Source organism: Muntiacus reevesi, chromosome 13 (genome assembly GCF_963930625.1).
Source record: "Muntiacus reevesi chromosome 13, mMunRee1.1, whole genome shotgun sequence".
Lineage (NCBI taxonomy): Eukaryota > Metazoa > Chordata > Mammalia > Artiodactyla > Cervidae > Muntiacus > Muntiacus reevesi.
Window position 1 is genome coordinate 22734046 of NC_089261.1, and position 16514 is coordinate 22750559.

Genomic DNA, 16514 nt, shown 5'->3' on the forward strand with positions numbered 1-16514 from the left:
AGTATTCTTGTGTGGAGAATTCCATGGACTGAGGAGCCTGGTGGGCTACAGTCCATGGGGTTGCAAAGAGTCAGACACAACTGAGTGACTAACACTTTGAACATTTGATTGTTCTAAATGTCTTTTGAACATGGTAATTTGATGTTAATTATGTTCTATGCTAATCCTGTTAATTATGATATGGTAAGTCTGTGGTAATTCTGTCGTGCTTTTTTTAATAGTAAAGTTTCTGCTCTTAGCTTGCTATCAGTCCAAAAAATCCCATTTTACCATGTGATGGATATTGGGGCTTTTTCCAGTCTTTGCCTTCTTTGAAAAAAATGTAGCAGACATCTCCTTCTATGTACATCTTTGCGTACATAGCAAATTCAAGTATACCTGTTCGGTTTTCCTTTTAATGCAGCAGGAACAATTCCCCATTTCCCAGGTATGGGTGTCAGAGTTGCATATCCCACAGAAATGTGTCAGACTAAATTAAGGGTCCCAGGCCTGGGAGTTAGCACCCTGGCTTCCAGAGTCAGCTCTGCCATGCACCAGGTACTTAACCTCTTTGACTTTAATGGGATTAATAATAATATTAACTGACATTTCTTGAGTACTTGCTATGTGCCAGGCACTCTTTTAAGCTCTTTACATATATTGATATATTTAATCCTCACAACAACCTTCTGAGAAAAGTATTGGTGTCTCCCATTTTGCAGATGAGGAGACTGAGGCACAGAAGATCAGCAAATTGCCTAAGATTGCATAGTTAATAAATGTGCTCCCTAACTTGTAGAGTGTTTGGCAGGGAGGGTTTAATAAAAAGGTAATGGTAGATAGAGAATGCCTAGCCTTGGAATCAGGCCTGTCCTTCCCTCAGTTTCTGAGGGAAGTCTGTTTTCTCATCTGTAAAGTGGGAATAGGATTTACCTAGCAGAATTTATTGGATTGGTCATTCTTCCATTGATTCATTTAGCCAGGATAAATGAAGCCCACCATAGAAGGTGATGGAAAGTTGTTACAAGGCCCCAGCTCTCATGGAGCCCTCCATCTACAGGGAAGGTTCTCTAGCATTAAAGCAAAAACATATTTAGTTAGTGACTGAACCTAGTACTTTGTAAACTCTTGGGGACTGGTAGTTATAATAATGGATAATCATGTGTGTCTTAAACTGTTAAGTGCTGTGCCAGTGTCTGGTACAAATGGTATTGAAAATTCTATTGTCTGTTAGACAGAATTTGCATGGAGCGGTGATGAGAAAGATATGGGGGAGACCTAGGTTCCTTGCTACTTAATATACTTTACATTTGTTGAGGACTGACTTTGTATCAGATCTGTAAGTGCTTTACATGTATTAACTCCTATAATCCTCATAAAAACTGCATGGGGGGCACTTCCCTGGTGGTCCAGTGGTTAAGAATCCGCCTTCCAATTCAGGGGACACAGGTTCAATAATACCTAGTCAGGAAATTAAGATCCCATATGCCTAGGGGTAACTAAACTTGCGTGCCACGACTACTGAACCCTCATGCCACAACTAGAGAGAAGCCTGTGCACCATAATGAAGAGCTGGCATGCCACAATGAAAAGAGCTGGCATGCCACAACTAAGACTCCATACAGCCAAAGGTAAGTATTAGGAAAAAACCTCACAGGGAAGGTACTATTATACCCATTTTATAGATGAAGAAATTGAGGCACAGGTAGATGGAGTAATTCACTCAAGACCACCAGCTTGGCAGAGCTGGGGCTCAGATCCAGATGGTCTAACTCTAGAGTCTGAGATGTGACTCACTTTGCTCTGTGGGGCTCTTTTGATGGGTCTGGAGTACTGGGGTAGGGAGGAGGGGCCAGCCAAGCAACAAGGCCAGGAGGGGTGCCCTTGAGGACTGTAGGGATCCACCTGGGACGGCTTCCTCTTGATCCCAGGGCAGCCTCTCTCGCAGGATCATGCAGAATCAGCAGTTCAGAGACCAAGGCAAATTTGGCAAGCCAAGAAGAAACTGTGGTCCCAGGCCTCACCCCTTGCCACTGCCGTGATGGTTCAGTATCCCACCACTGACACCCGTGGGTTTCCTCTGGCCATCAGAACCATTCTGCTTGTGTGCCAGGCTGATCAGACGTGCCAGGAAGTAATGAGTTCCAGAAGTCCAGTTCCTTGCTATAGGATAATGCTGAGTTTTTCCTGTACTTTTCTCTTACACCTGCCTGGCAGGATGGAGTCAATTGGTCACAGTGTTCGTGCTGTAACCAGAGTCTTCTAGCTTGTTAACTCTCTTTATTGACCTCTTCCCATCTCTGTTTCACTTCTGACTCTCTGCCTGGTGTTTCCTGAGGTCACCCCTATCTGCATTCTAATTCTTATTTCAGATCTGCTTCAGGGGTTCCCCAGAGTTGCTGGGATCAGTCCCATCATCCTTTGGAGCCACTGGCCTGAAGCCCACCTCCCGTTGCCCTTGGTTTCTGAGCCTTATAGCACAGACCCTGAAGCTTCATTGAGGTTGGACCGGCTGGAACTTGCATGGCTTCTCATTCCCTGGCCAGCTGCCTTCATTAGCACCTCGGAGGCTCCCAGGACCCGAACACATGTGTGTGAACAACTGCAGATGGGTATGAGTAGGGATTTGGCAGTCTGGATCTTGATTAATGGAGAACTGTGGAGATTGGCACCTTTGGACTGGGAAGGCAGCAAAAATTCTCTTGGCTGCTGACCCTGAAAAAATTTTGGGGAAAAGTCAAACAGTTTGGGTCTCGATGCTCTCTGGATCTCAGTATTTCTGAAAACGCTGCTGTGTCCACCATGATTCCCTGGAAACCACAGAGAGCAGGCAACTCAGATGCTTTTGCAATAGGGCAAGTGGTCAGAGCTGAACTTTTTCAAGTTTGGAAGGCTCTCTTCTGTGGTTGTAAACCACATGTGTGCTTTGGAGGGGCTAGTGGTGCGCAGGGGGATTGCTAGAATATTCTCTACGGTAGGCAACCCTGCGGGCCCACTGCCAATAGTCTTGTCGCTTCTCCTTTGCTGCTAGAATAATATTCATTCTGGAGACTATGGGCCTTTGTGAATCCTGATTGGTCTTAGGTGTGTGTCAATCAGCTCCTTCTTTGCAGTGATTGGTCTAAAGCTGGCCATGTGACTAGGTTGTAGCCAATGAGATAGGCGAGCAGGTGTGCAGAAGGCTCTTTGAAAAAATGCTCTCACTTTGAGACAGGAGTATGCCGGCGGGCGGAGGGGCGTGGGGGGTGGTGGGGGAAGTCCTACTTTACTGCCCACCTCCTTTCTACTTGGGATGCAGTCCTATGAGGACGTGATGACTAGCTTTGTAGCCACGGTGCGGTGGCGGTGGCGAGGGGAGAGCTGGCCAGCATGCTGAGGAAGGCAGAGCAAAAAACTGGAAACATGCCTGGGTCCCTAGTGACGCCACCGAGCCTCTGAAGCAGTCCTGCAGCCGCCTACCTCTGAATTTCTCTGCTTAAGTAAATAACACATCCTTATGGCTTAAGCCACTTTTAGTTGGGTTTTTTGTTACTTCAGCAAAATGCATCGTGATGGGTTAAGGTCACCGTTTTCAAGAAGTCTTTCAGGGGGATTCTTTAATATTTCACCACTTGATCCAGGATTTGTTTGTGAACTCTCAGCTCTTTACTGAATCAGGACTTACATATTTGTCCCTGCAATGCAAGTGCACTGAATTCCAGCCAAAAAGGGTCCCTGATGTCACTTGGTTCATTCCTTCTCAGGTTCTCAAGTCCCCACATCCTAGAAGACTGTATTGACATCTCTATTAGGAATCTTGGGGTTGCTATGAAGAGAAACTCAACTCAAACTGTCTAAATAAATAATCTGTTTATCTATCTTTCCATCTGTTGAAAGAATTTATTGGCTCTGCAATGAAAATAATCAAGACACAGAGTTTCTCCTGTTGCAGCTTCAGGTATAGCTGTATCCAGGGGCTCAAATAGTGTCATTGGGACTTTTTTTTCCTGCTTCTGGCTTTTTTTTCTTTGTTGACTATGTTCCTGGGCATATTTTCCTCATGAGGTGTCAGGATAGCTGCTGATACATTCAGATTTGTATGCTCCCATCCTCCTAGTTCTGCAATCCCAGTGGAAAGAGAAACAGTCATCCACAATAGTTTTATCATTTTGCCTAGAATTTCATCAAAGGGGCCCAGCTAGGGCCCATCCTGGAACCAATCATTCTGCTTAGGAGGATGAAAGAGTGAAAGTGAAAGCTGCTCAGTCCAACTCTTCGCGACCCCATGGATATACAGTCCATGGAATTCTCCAGGCCAGAATACTGGGGTGGGTAGCCATTCCCTTCTCCAGAGGATCTTCCCAACCCAGGGATCGAACCCAGGTCTCCTGCATTGCAGGCAGATTCTTTACCAGTTGAGCCCCCAGGGAAGCCCAAGAATACCGGAGTGGGTAGCCTATCCCTTCTCCAGAGGATCTTCCTGACCCAGGAATCGAACTGGGGTCTCCTGCATTGCTTTACCAACTGAGCTATCAGGAGGATAGAGAATGCCATTTGACCTGGGTCACACACTGGCTGGTATCAGTCTCCCTGAACCCCATGGGCTTGAAGTGGGGGAGGAGGGCTCCCGAAAGAAAGCTGGGAGGGATGAACAGAGGAGGGGGACTGGAGCCCAGGCAGGCAAAAACAACAGATGTCTCCTGCGCAGTCTAAGGTATTTTGGGAGGAGAGGAGACACTGCAGATTTCCTGTAGTTTCTATTTTTAATTGCTAGTTGTAGAACCTTTTGTTTTTTTGTTTTTTTAAAATCTTACACGTGAGGCCAACATGTAAAGGAGAAGGATGTGGGGCTTTTCAACCTGCAGCTTCAGGGAGGGGGTGGGGCAAGTTCTCATCTGTTTGAATCGGTAGCTCAGTGCTTCTTAAAGTGTGGTCCCTGAGCTGGCAACTTTAGCACCTGGAAACCCATTAGACATGTAGATTCATGGGCTTCTGCTCTGGACCCAGTCAACCAGAAGCTGAGTAGGTAGGGTCCACAAATCTGTGGGTTTCTGCCCCCCCAACTTTAAAAAATTATTTTGACTGCACTGGGTCTTCATTGTGGCATGCAGTCTTCTCCAACTGCTGCACATGGCATGTGCGATCTTAGTTCTGGGACTAGGGATGGACCCTGACTCCCCTGCGTTGGAAGGTGGATTCTTTTTTTAAATTTTTTATACTATATATTTTATTTCATTTATTTTTAATTGGAGGATAATTGCTTTACAGTGTTGCATTGGTTTCTGCTGTACAACAAACGTGAATCAGCTATAAGTATAGATGTGTCTTCTCCCTCTGGAGCGTCCCTCTCACCACCCAAGGTGAATTCTTAACCACTGGACCACCAGGGAAGTCCAGGAATCTATGTTTTAACAAACCCTCCTGGTGAATCAGAGTATGCTAAATCTTGAGAACGACTTAATGTAGAATACAGAGGTGGAGACTCTTTTGGTTTGTTGTTGGTTTGTGGCCTGTCCACACTGCTGCTTGACCCTCTGTCTTCCTTTTGTGAGTTATGTTAGTTTCCTCGGTTAGGCCACACTCCCTCCAAAGGCTCTGGTCCTTCCTGGTCTCTTCCAGCTTCTGGTGGTTGCTGGCATTCTTTAGCTTATAGACACATCATGCTAATCTCTATCTCTGTTGTCACCTGACCTTCTTCCTGTGTGTGTCTCTGTCTTCTATTTTCTTAAATTTTTTTTGCTTTTATTTGTTTGGCTGCATTGGATCTTAGTTGTTTGTTGTGGCATGTGAACTCTTAGTTGCAGCACGTGGAATCTAGGCCCATGACCAGGGATCGAAGATGGGCCCCCTGCATTGGGATCATGGAGTCTTAGCCACTGGACCACCAAGGATGTCCCTCTTTGTCTTATAAAGACACCACTTATTGGATTCAGGACCCACTCTAATGCATTATGAATGCATCTTACCTAATTACATCTGCCAAAACTGTATATCCAAATAAGGTCACATTCTGAGGTTCCAGGTGGACAAGAATTTTGGGTGGGGCACAGTTCAGCTGCATGAATTACTCAGTGAGCTTAGAAATGTGAAGTTTATACAAGATCCATCCCTGAGAATGGAGTAGACAGTGCCTGAATCTAAGTGCTTTAAATCTAAGCAGGAAAACTTGGGCGTATTTTTCTCAATAAAAACAATATAAATAACCTTGCACATTTATATTGCCCTTGTCCCTGTGGTTTTTGAAATGTATTTTTTAGTGGTGGAACTCTTTTATCCCTGCAAAAAATATTGTGCAGGAACGTAGGCTGTAAGACACAGTGGTTCTGACTCTAGCCAAGTTAGGAGCTCGGCACACTCTTTGCCCAAAAGTATTTTTTAAATTCTAGGATTCCAGAGAACAGAATTTGAAAGCAATTGCATATACATTTTTTCTCAAAAAAAAGTAAAAAGACAAAACCTTTGTAACTCTCATAACAATCCCTGTTAATCCTTAAAAATACGCATATACAGGTTAAGACAGTTCAAATAGTACGTAGTATATAAAGTTGTAAAATGAAACTTCTTTTCTGTTCCTCTCCCCCCAAATTTAGTCTTTAAAGATACCATCTATGTGTCATTCCAGAAAAATCTTACATGCACGTGCAGTCTGTGTGTGTGTTCTGTATGCTTTTTTTATCTATATGAAGGAAGGCATAGTGTACACGGTTTTTTTTGGCTGCACCGCGTGGCTTATAGGATATTAGTTCCCTGACCAGGGATCAAACCTGTGTCCTGTGCAGTGGAAGCTTGGAGTCCCAACCACTGAACCACTATTGTATTTTGATTAAAAAAATTCACTTATATTCTAGAGCTTTTCCCCCAAATGCACATGATAGATCTGGCTTATACTTTGTAATAGCTGTGTAATAGTTCCACTGTCTGCATATATTATAATTTATTTAAAAAACCTCCCTGCTGATGGGTACTTACTTTGTTTCCAATTTTTTTCCCACATTATACACAATGCTGGTGTGAACATCTTGGTCTTCTCATGCATCCTCACTCTCTCACAGTTCCTTTGCTAAAATCCTGCCTTCATTCTTTTTAGAGCTTCTCCCCAAGAGTGTTTCCAACTTGAAGGAGATGGAAATTTGAAAGTGAGGTGGTCGCCTTACATTGTAGGCGCTTGATTACTTAAATTTCCTCTCCCAAGAATTTCTTCTTTAAAAAAAAAAATCAGCCTCCCACTTTTCTAACTTTAACCTACTTCTCTTTTCTAGACAAATGCCTGCAATAGACAACCTCTGATCATGGAATTTTCCTGATGAATTACCAGCCAATAAACAAACATCTCCTGATTAGTTGAATTGTAAATTGGCTTTAGGAGAAAGTTTTAGGCACAAATATAGAATTGACACCTGCTTGCCATGACAGACAGGGATGTTCTGTAAATATTGGGACAGGGTTAAATGTACAAAGTTACATTATGCATTTTTTCCCTCTCATAAATATATAAATAGCTCCGATGTTGTTCCTAAGGACTCAAGCTTGACTTCTTTGGGCAATTAATTAATTGAGGCATTCAGGCAAGTTGTTCTGTTGTTCTTTTCTGTTTTTAGAACTGGCAAAAGTAGTATTATGGACTCCTCTAGTGAATGAGCAGATCTTTTTGATGAGAGTTACTTCAGTATAAGAAGTCCCCAGCTTGGAGAAGTTGGGAAAATCTTTTTTTTCTTCAGAAGGTCTCAGTTTCTTCACCTGTCAAATGGGATGGTTATATCAGAGACCTGACAAAACTTTTCCAGTTCGGCTGTTCCATAGCTCTTTGAAGGTCATACTGACTTGTATGTGATATTATTGTTGGCTGTGATATTATTGTCTTTGGATGTTTTTGACTTAGGTGGATCAGTGTGTTAACCTTGGGAAAGGAGACTTATCTAGACCAGGAATAGGGTTATTAACTAAACCAAATGTCTGGTAAAAGTAGTTACTAGGCCTTTAGTCATTTAGGACTAGCTTTGGCTGTCTAGAGCAGAGGAAATCAAAATAATAAGGACTTAAACATGGGAGAAATTAATTTTCATCTCTTCCCACTGGTGTAGTGACTCCATGTATCAAAAAATCATGGATTCCTTCTACCCTTGGCTTTGTCATTCTAGGCTTGTGACTTTTATTCTCATGGTCACCTCATGGTCCAAGGTGGTTCCAGCTATCACTTTCACCGTCTGGTCAGTGGCTGGAGGAAGCAGGTGTCCCTGCTAGTTGTTTCAACTCTCTTTGAGCAGTCATCTCAGAAGGCCCCCACTGAACTGAAGAAGTTTTTTCACTTAGGACTCTATTCATGGAAATATAAGCTTGTGTCTCCAAGTCAGGGGGCCCATCTCACACAGCTACCTCCCTAGGAATCTGGTACAGTTTTGGACAATAGCAGCCATTTAGTATGTACTTGTGGTTTGATAATTAGATTTTCTGCTAACTTAATAGTGCACTGGAATTTCTTTTACTGACATTATTATAGAATGATCTATAAGGGTCTCTGTCTCCCACAAGAGACCAATGGATCTTTGTAGTTGGGGATGCGGACACTTTCTCTGGAAGCCCCTTAACAAGGTTTCTGGTACACGGTAGTCCTTTGTACATGTTTATTGGGCATGGTCATCAGGCTACTTTTTAAAACTTTTTATTTTATATTGGAATATAGTTGATTAACTATGTTGTGTCAGTTTTAGGTGTATGGCAAAGTGATTCAGTTGTATTTATGTATATGCATTCTTTACAAATTCTTTTCTCATTTAGGTTATTACAAAATATTGAGCAGAGTTCCCTGTGCTATATAGTAGGTCCGTGTTGGTTATCTATTTTAAATATAGCAATGTGCACATACCAATCCCTAACTTCCAGTCTATCCTTCTCGCCCACTTCTCCCAGTAACCATAAGTTCATTCTTCAGATTTGTGAGTTGTTGTGTGTGTGTGTGTGTGTGTGTGTGTGTGTGTGTGTGTGTGTGTGTGAGTCTGTTGGGTAAATAAGTTCATTTGTATCATTTTTTAAAAGAGATTTTACATATAAGTGATATCATATATTTCTCTTTTTCTGTCTGACTTCACTCAGTTTGACAGTCTCTAGGTCCATCCATGGCATTATTTTATTCTTTTTATTCTATTTTATTCTTTTTAATGGATGAATATTTTTCCATGTGTATTTCCATTGTAGCACATCTTCTTTATCCATTCCTCTGTTGGTGGACATTTAGGTTGCTTCTATGTCTTGGCTATTGTAAGCAGTGTTGTAATGCACACTGGGCTGTTTCTTAAACTAGTGCTGATCCTGTAGACTCCAGGATAAGAACATTTGTTGTTCTGTGACATTTGTGATCAGGTGAGAACATTTCTTTCCTTTTGGCTTCAAGTTGGAATTATTTTCATGTTTCTTATACTGAAAATGTAGATTGCTATGATGTTGGTCTTGCCTTATCTGCTGATGCTGGATGTTGGGGTGGACCTTTTATCTGCTGTGGTTCTCAAGCTTTGCTGTGTAGCATCATCTCTTAAAAACTGTTAGTTGCTCAGTTGTGTCCAACTCTTTGTGACCCTGTGGACGGTAGCCCGCCAGGCTTCTCTGTCCATGGAATTCTTCAGGCCAGAACACTGGAGTGGGTAGCTATTTCCTTCTCTAGGGAATCTTCCTGACCCAGGGATCAGTCCCTGGTCCGGGAAGATTCCACTTGCCATGGGGCAACTCAACCCATGCTCTACAACTACTGATCCTGTGCTGCAGAGCCCACAAGTCACAACTGAAGCCCGTGCGCCCTGGAGCCTGTGTTTCACAACCAGAGAAGCCACTGCAATGAGAAGCCCGTGTTCCACAGGAAGAGCAGCCCCCACTCGCTGCAAATAGAGCTAAAGACCCAGTGCTGCCAAAAATAAAGAAATAATACGAAAAATAAACACCACCTGATGCCATCTGTCTGCTCCCGCCCTGTCCTCCTGGCCTTCCTGTTCTTTGGAAAGGCCAGCTGAACTCTCTGCCTTTGGAACTTTCGGATAGACTGTTCCTTTTCCGATAATCTTTTCATGGCTGCCTGAGTTTGGTCCTGAGACAAAGATTAGGATGCAGGTAGGTCAATGGAGGGGTGATCACAGGCAGTGGGGGCGGAGACAGGGACGAGAGCACAGGTAATCACAGGCGTGCTCATGGGCAGATCACGGGGCACCTGGGGCTCACTGCCCCTGGGTGACTGGCTAGAACACACCTCCAAAAAGTCCCACCCAGCCGCAAAGGAACGGAGTTTTATCACCACCTCTCCACCCTTCCTGGCTGGCACTGCCCATATCAGGCTGAACATGCTCCAGGGGCCAGGAGAGCCTAGGTAGCCAGAGAGGTAGGTCTTCGAGGTATAAGTCACCAATGTCTGGGAGCTGCCAGTCAGTGCATCAGATGACCTCCAGGGGGCGCCCTGGGAATGCGCCTTTGGTTTGATAATCCCCACTTCAAACAGGCTTTCTTGGGACCTCAGATTAAGTTCTCTCTCCTGGTATTCTGGTCAGTTTCTTTGTAGAACGAGATCTCCACTTATTAGTATAAGTAGGCGTGCTTACTTAAATCAAGTTCGCCTCCTGGATGGGGGCAGCTCTCTCTGTTGCTGGTTGCTGTATTCTTTCTGCTTAGCAACAATCTTGACACACAGCGTGGAAGCTTGGTGTATGTGGTTCAGTGAATCAGTCAGTGGTTCCAATGCCCGTTGATTTCCCCCTGAGTTGATCAGAAGGGCCATGGCTCCAGAAGCAGGTTTCCATGTGCCAACGACCTAATCTTTTGCACTTTTCATCCAAGAATGAACAAAATTCTGAGATGCAGGAAGCACAGAGCAACTGCTCATATTTGTTTTTCAAAACCAGACTTGATTGTATTTGAATTTTATGCTCCTTCTTTTTCTTTTCTTTTTCCTGAAAGGATTGGCTTCTTAGAGTAAAGACATTGGGGAATTTCTTGGAGGTTATTACATATTTTCTTTCACGTGGCTGCCTCTGTCAAAACAATCTCAAATTTGAGCTTTGCTTTCTCTGCTTTATGCAGTTTGGTTTCTTCTCCTTGTTCCTTCTCCTTCAAGCTTCGGGCTGTTCTGCTGAAGTTAATTCCCAGGAGCATGAAGTGTTGATTTTGCATTTGTTCATTTCTTCCAGTGTATTCAAAGAGCGATTTTTGTAAGTCCAGGGGTTCTGTTTTCTGGGTTTGATTTTGAGAAAGGTTTTGTTTGGAAAGTTCTAAAACTCAGAGAAATGTATGGAAGAAGAAGATGAGAAAAGTTGATTGAGATGTCTGAGATAAATGGAGGGTTGAGATCACAAGAGAATTTTATAGTTTTGCAGATCACTGTTGATCTGTTCCCTCTGAAAATACTGGCTATTTATTTGCATTTAAAAGTGTTGAGAATAATTAGAAGGAAGAGAATCTGGGAGTTGATAAGAAAAGGGGGACATAAGGCAGATGGTAGACCTGAAGGAGATGAGTTCATTTCTTTGATAAGAAAATATCAGTTGAACCCCATCCAGTCCCAGTCCCTGATTTAGTGCTGGGGATAGAAGACGCAGACCTTCATTCTCAAGAGAGTTTCATTCCCTGAAGGGAGACCAAGTTTCTGTCCAACGTGGTATTATGGTAGCACATGTCCAGAGAGAGGATGGGAGGGCAGAACTGAGATGCCAGGCTTGGGAGGGTCAAGGAAGGCTTCTTGGAGGAGATGATGAATGGGCAATTCAGTCTTGTCCATTCAGGAGAGAGATAGAGGAGGGGGAGATGAGTTGAAGTCTCAGGCTTAGAAGTTGGAAGGGAGGAGGAGTGTGAGATTTATAAGTGTGGATGATTCAGTCAGGCGGGTTCTGATTTGCTCTGGTGGTGTTGTTCCAGTTGGCGCTAGTGGCAAAGAACCCACCTGCCAATGCAGGAGACATAAGAGACGTGGGTGCGATTCCTGGGTTAGGAAGATCCCCTGGAGGGGGGCATGAGAGAAGCCCATGGACAGAGGAGCCTGGTGGGCTACCGTCCAGGGGGTCACAGAGTCGGACGTGATTGAAGTGATTTAGCATATGCACTGATCTCTGTCCCCAAGGATAGACCTAAGGCTTTCTTGCCTTGAGGGTTGAACTGGAGTCACAGTTAGGATTCTTTTGGTTATAAAAAACAGAAACTCAAGTCAAACTGCTTAAGGAAAAAAAAATTAAAAAAAAAAGAAAAAATGTCGAGTTCATGCATGGTTGGATCCAGGAACTGAGGATGTTCCATTGGAGCTTGGTCTCTTTCTTTTAGTCTCTGGGCTCTACTTTTTTCTGTGTTCTTCTTACAGTGGCAGGGCAGCTGTGAGCAGCTGCAGCCCACATCCTTGCCTTTCTGTAGGCCCGTTAGAACATCATACCTTTTCCTCAATGATGCTAACGTCCTGGAATTGAGTGTGAGTTGGCCCAGGTGCACACACTTGAGATTCGGAGGTGGAGGTGAGGGAGAGCTACTGTTCTTCTATTTCTCTAGGCAAGTGTCCTAGCGGAGATGCCTGACTTTTGTGGGGGCAGTGTCAGCAAAACCACTGACTGCTCCTGAAGGGGTGCAGAGGCAGGCGTGGGGACCAGTTTTGATGGGGTGGATTGTAGCAGGCATGGCGCCACAGCAGCAGCCTGTAAATTGTGACTTCTTCTGGACAGTAGTGGCTTCCTTGTGGTACTGGCTTCTGGATAGCGGCAGAGCTGGTATGATTCTGGAGGTGGCAGCTATCAGTTCAGCTGGTGGCTTCCACATCATCCAGAGGACAGTAATTCTTCATGCCCTGGATCCTCCAGGTGGCTCGGAGGGTCCTTTCTGAAATATTAATGTATAGAGCCTGCTTCTTCAACATTCCCAATGATCCCTAAGCCCTTTGCTTCCCTCTAAGCAGTCTGTCTCCACTTCAGCTATTGGGAGTGATTCTGTTGTCTGCAACACAACACTGACCTACACGTTTAGTGGCTGCAGCCGTCACACTGGAGCTGAGGGAATGCACTCCACGTTGATTTGGGACTAAGTCTCTGTCACTTCCTCAGCGTCAGTGTAGAACCAGCTTCCCAGAATTGCTATTCTGATTAGTGGCACGTTTCTCTGCTGTCAACTCCCTTTGACAGGACGTGTTATTCGAGCTGACATCTTCCCAGGGCTCACCTGCTTATTTCCTGGGCCCTGCTGAACTATCTGGCAGGCACCCTCATTCCCAGACCTTAAGAAACCTCCACTTAAATGAAACTTCTGGCCCTGGATGGTCGAGAGTCAGAGAGTAGGCATGAGTCCTTGACACCTTCACTTGAGGTCCAGGAGGCCAGTTTTTGGGGGTGGTTGCCTCACAGCTTTCGGGATTTTAGTTCTTCAGTCAGGAATTGAACCTGGAACCCCAGCCCCGGCAGTGAAAACACCAAGTCCTAACCAGTGGACCACCAGGGAATTCCCCAGGAGACCATTTTAAAAAGTACATGCACCCTAGCTCTATAAACACACTTTCCTGGGAAACTGAAAGCCCATCTTTTCTGTTCAGAGGCCACTTCCTGGGCCACTCAGCCCTCTTCCGACCAGGTTAAGTCTCCACCTTGCGTCTCCTTGACCCCTCTGTTCTTTGCTTTCATGTACTCGGCTCATTGTGCTTTGTGATTAGGGATTGTGTAGTGTGATTACCTCGGGGACATCTGCTCCTCCCACTGGGCTGGAAGCTCTGAGTGGCCAGGAAGGACCTTGGCACTGACTTAATCCAGGGTATGGGCCTGAGATACCTTTGCTGAATGAGTGATCCCATGAGCCTGTGGAGTGTAACCATCTCCAGAGCTCCCAAAGTAGCCAAGTGGTAGTGGGCTGGAATAGAGCAGTTTCCTTTAAAGCTAGGATTCTTGACCTATTTTGCACCTTGGGCCCCTTTGGTAGATAGGCAAAGCTGTCTCAGGAAAATGTTTTTAAATGCAAGGAGATCAAACCAGTCAATCCTAAAGGAGATCAACCCTGAATATTCATTGGAAGGACTGATGCTGAAGCTGAAGCTCCAATACTTTGGCCACCTGATGTGAAGAACTGACTCATTGGAAAAGACCCTGATGGTGGGAAAGACTGAAGGCAGGAGGAGAAGGGGACGACAGAGGATGAGGTGGTTGGATGGCATCACCGATTCAATGGACGTGAGTTTGAGCAAGCTCTGGAAGTTGGTGATGGATAAAGAAGCCTGGCGTGCTGCAGTCCATGGGGTCGCAAAGAGTCAGACTTGACCTAATGACTGAACAACAGCAACAAAAATTGAATCACAAAAGAAACTAATTTTGTTGGAATCTAGATATCGAATTGGAGAAGGCAATGGCACCCTACTCCAGTACTCTTGCCTGGAAAATCCCATGGATGGAGGAGCCTGGTAGGCTACAGTCCATGGGGTCGCTAAGAGTTGGACACGACTGAGTGACTTCACTTTCACTTTTCACTTTCATGCATTGGAGAAGGAAATGGCAACCCACTCCAGTGTTCTTGCCTGGAGAATCCCAGGGATGGGGGAGCCTGTTGGGCTGCTGTCTATGGGGTCGCACAGAGTCGGACACGACTGAAGTGACTTAGCAGCAGATATTGAAATATGAGAAAAAAGCAATTTAGTACACTCACAATCTTGTGTAATCATTACTGCTGTCTAGTTCCAGAATTTTTCATCACCATAAAGGAAACCCATACCCCTTAAGTTCTTCTTCCTCATCCCTCCCCTGTCCCCTTAGCAACCACTCATTTACTTTCTGTTTCTATGGACTTGCTTGTTTTGGACATTTCATATGAATGGGATCATACAACGTCTGGTTTCTTTCACTTAGCATCATGTTTTCCAGATTCATCTATGCTATAGTATGTGTCAGTACATCATTCTTTTTTTCCCTCTTATGACAACAACCATATACCATTAGCCCTAATGGAAAACCAGTGTCCCTTGAAATAATTCGAAGGCAACAACTAAAGTACTTTTGTTGGTTACTTTTGTTTTATTGTTTTTCATTTTTCCTTCTATTTTCATTGTTTCTTTTCAGAATCCTATTATAAAACAGCCATGTTGAAAACCAAGACCCTGGAAAGAGGGTGTGAACCCTTCTTTGTTTCTGGGAGCTGAGCTGAGCCACGATGCAGTTATGAGGAGGGTGGAGGGCTTGGTACTCTAACCTCCACCCTGCCTGTCAGGGAAAGAACCTCACCGAGGAATCCTAGCCTTCCCCTTATCCCCCTGCAGGTTGATCTGATCTTGGTCACAGGAACCTGTGGTAGACACTAGCATCCTTCGGGTTCTGACTGTTGAAGACATGGTCAGGGCACAGGTGGTGGAGAGAGCTCATCGCCCTCCAACTGGGGCCCCTAGTACCTTGTGGCCAGTGGGCCAGTTGCCAGGATGAAGGCCTTAGTGGGAACTGGTGCAGGTCATCACAGCCAGCCTTGGAGGGACAGCAACCACTCCTTGAACCAAGAACCAACATCAGATTGGAGCTGTTAGGTTCTTAATGAATGCAAGCGCCCTGGCTCCTTGCTTACCCAGAGCGTGATGAGGACATGGCACTGGGCACAGGCCTCAACTCTGCCAGTGTGCAGAGAGTCCAGGAGGTGGGCGTGGGGACAGGTGAGCAGGTGCCACAGACTCTCTCAGCCTCTGGCTTGCTCTGCATTGTGGCTTTGCAGGAACCACATACCCATCCCACTGCCCTGCTCCCCAGCTGCTCCTCAAGATCCACGAACTCAGGATCTGCCTGCCTTGAGGTGCTCGAGTTGACTGGCCCAGACAGCCTGATGCAGGCTGGGGGAGTCATGAAAACGACTATCAAGGTGAGATATAAACTAGGAAGTTTTTTGTGCTGCCCCCACACGGCAGGGCAGGCAGAGGCGGGCCACTGACCACAAGTAAGTGCGTTCTGACTGCGGGCACTCTGGCCCTGGTGGTGACTGGTGGCACCTCTCCTGTGACCTAATTTGCTTTCTGCTTGGTGACAAGTGATTGCTCAGTATCGAGTGGAAATTGCTCTGCGCTGAATGGAATGTCAGTCCTCTGAGATCATAAAACCCCCATCGCTGTCAGTGTGAGCTTGGGGAGCGCCCGTCCTCTCTCCCACCTTCCCCACCAACCACTGAAGGAGAGCTTGTTTGGGGTTAGGGAGCAAGCCCGTCAGTGTAAATAATGCATAGGATTATGAATATGAATGGAGCCCTCGCTAAATCCATGAGGAAGTCGGCTTCCTGGGCTGCATCTCTTGCCCTGTTTATTAACATGCCATCCCAACTCTGATGCCGTGTTTCGAAACAGCGTGCCAGTGTTATGATTGTGATTACTATTATTATTTGTGCGGCAGCATTTGGAAGCCTTTATTAAGTGATTCCCATTTGCTTCGGCATGAATGCACAGTATGCAAGACTTAGGACAATTTCAGTGTCTTTAGCACACACAGTGCCATTTAAGGAGGAAGCTCTGGATACCAGGGTTGGCCTCTGTGTACAAACACTGATTTTTCCATTTTGGGCTCTTTTGTGAAATGTTAAAGTGCTTTGATTCTGTTAAAGCAGAGTGG

At 45.1% G+C, this 16514-nt stretch overlaps 1 protein-coding gene across 2 annotated transcripts in view; it reads left to right on the forward strand.

Moving 5' to 3' along the window:
* TMEM132B (transmembrane protein 132B) overlaps positions 1 to 16514 on the forward strand; it is a 377290-nt gene that overhangs the window by 37902 nt on the left and 322874 nt on the right. The window lies entirely within an intron of this gene.